This window comes from Chiloscyllium punctatum, unplaced genomic scaffold (assembly GCF_047496795.1).
Source record: "Chiloscyllium punctatum isolate Juve2018m unplaced genomic scaffold, sChiPun1.3 scaffold_604, whole genome shotgun sequence".
NCBI lineage: Eukaryota > Metazoa > Chordata > Chondrichthyes > Orectolobiformes > Hemiscylliidae > Chiloscyllium > Chiloscyllium punctatum.
Genome location: NW_027310338.1, coordinates 92,501 through 94,900, shown reverse-complemented (window position 1 = coordinate 94,900; position 2,400 = coordinate 92,501).

Below are 2,400 nucleotides of genomic sequence, written 5' to 3'. Positions count from 1 at the left end.
GAAGCCTCAGAGTCGGGTTGAGCAGTCACATTCACCCCCATCCCCTTTTGAACCTCTTCCCACCGTTGGAAATGCACGAAAATCGGCCTGTACACGGGGGAGGCCCCCCTCTCGAAGACGAGACCGTCGGCAGACCCGCCGGATCAAACCCGGCCGAGCTACACGGCTTACAAGTCTCGATGTCGGTATGAGCAGTCACGTCCACCCCCATTCCCTTTTGGACCACTTCCCACGGTACGAAATGCATGAAAATCGGCCTGTACACGGGGGAGGCACCCGCCTCGAAGACGAGACCGTCGGCAGAACCGCCGGGTCAAACCCGGCTGAGCTACCCGGCTCGGAAGCGCCAAAGTCGGGTTGAGCAGTCACATTCACCCCCATCCCCTTTTGGGCCACTTCCCACGGTTCGAAATGCATGAAAATCGGCCTGTACACGGGGGACGCTCCCCCCTCGAAGGCGAGGCAGTCGGCAGAACCGCCGGGTCAAACCCGGCTGAGCTACCCGGGTTAGATGCCTCAAAGTCGGGTTGAGCAGTCACATTCACCCCCATCCCCTTTCGGCCCCCTTCCCACGGTTGGAAATGCATGAAAATCGGCCTGTACACGGTGGGCGCTCCCCCCTCGAAGGTGAGACCTTCGGCAGAACCGCCGGGTCAAATCCTGCCGAGCTACCCGCGTTAGAGGTCTCAATGTCGGCTTCAGCAGTCACATTCAATCCCATTCCCGTTTGGACCTCTTCCCGCCGATGGAAATGCACAAAATTCGGCCTGAACACGCGGGGCGCTCCCCCCTCGAAGGCGAGACCGTCGCCAGAACCGCCGGGTCAAATCCGGCTGAGCTACCCGCGTTACAGGTCTCAAAGTCGGTTGAGCAGTCACGTTCACCCCCATCCCCTTTCGGACCCCTTCCCACGGTTGGAAATGCATGAAAATCGGCCTGTACACGGTGGGCGCTCCCCCCTCGAAGGTGAGACCTTCGGCAGAACCGCCGGGTCAAATCCGGCCGAGCTACCCGCGTTAGAGGTCTCAATGTCGGCTTCAGCAGTCACATTCAATCCCATTCCCGTTTGGACCTCTTCCCGCCGATGGAAATGCACAAAATTCGGCCTGAACACGCGGGACGCTCCCCCCTCGAAGGTGAGACCTTCGGCAGAACCGCCGGGTCAAATCCGGCCGAGCTACCCGCGTTAGAGGTCTCAATGTCGGCTTCAGCAGTCACATTCAATCCCATTCCCGTTTGGACCTCTTCCCGCCGATGGAAATGCACAAAATTCGGCCTGAACACGCGGGACGCTCCCCCCTCGAAGGCGAGACCGTCGCCAGAACCGCCGGGTCAAATCCGGCTGAGCTACCCGCGTTACAGGTCTCAAAGTCGGGTTGAGCAGTCACGTTCACCCCCATCCCCTTTCGGACCCCTTCCCACGGTTGGAAATGCATGAAAATCGGCCTGTACACGGTGGGCGCTCCCCCCTCGAAGGTGAGACCTTCGGCAGAACCGCCGGGTCAAATCCGGCCGAGCTACCCGCGTTAGAGGTCTCAATGTCGGCTTCAGCAGTCACATTCAATCCCATTCCCGTTTGGACCTCTTCCCGCCGATGGAAATGCACAAAATTCGGCCTGAACACGCGGGACGCTCCCCCCTCGAAGGTGAGACCTTCGGCAGAACCGCCGGGTCAAATCCGGCCGAGCTACCCGCGTTAGAGGTCTCAATGTCGGCTTCAGCAGTCACATTCAGTCCCATTCCCGTTTGGACCTCTTCCCGCCGATGGAAATGCACAAAATTCGGCCTGAACACGCGGGACGCTCCCCCCTCGAAGGCGAGACCGTCGCCAGAACCGCCGGGTCAAATCCGGCCGAGCTACCCGCGTTAGAGGTCTCAATGTCGGCTTCAGCAGTCACATTCAATCCCATTCCCTTTTGGAACACTTCCCGCCGTTAACAATGCACGATATTCGGCCTGAACACGCGGGACGCTCCCCCCTCGAAGGTGAGACCTTCGGCAGAACCGCCGGGTCAAATCCGGCCGAGCTACCCGCGTTAGAGGTCTCAATGTCGGCTTCAGCAGTCACATTCAATCCCATTCCCGTTTGGACCTCTTCCCGCCGATGGAAATGCACAAAATTCGGCCTGAACACGCGGGGCGCTCCCCCCTCGAAGGCGAGACCGTCGCCAGAACCGCCGGGTCAAATCCGGCTGAGCTACCCGCGTTACAGGTCTCAAAGTCGGCTTCAGCAGTCACATTCAATCCCATTCCCTTTTGGAACACTTCCCGCCGTTAACAATGCACGATATTCGGACTGAACACGGGGGCCGGTCCGCCCTCGAAGTCAACACCGTCCGCAGAACCGCCGGGGCAAATCCGGCTGAGCTACCCCGCCCCCGAACACTCAAAGTCCCTCTG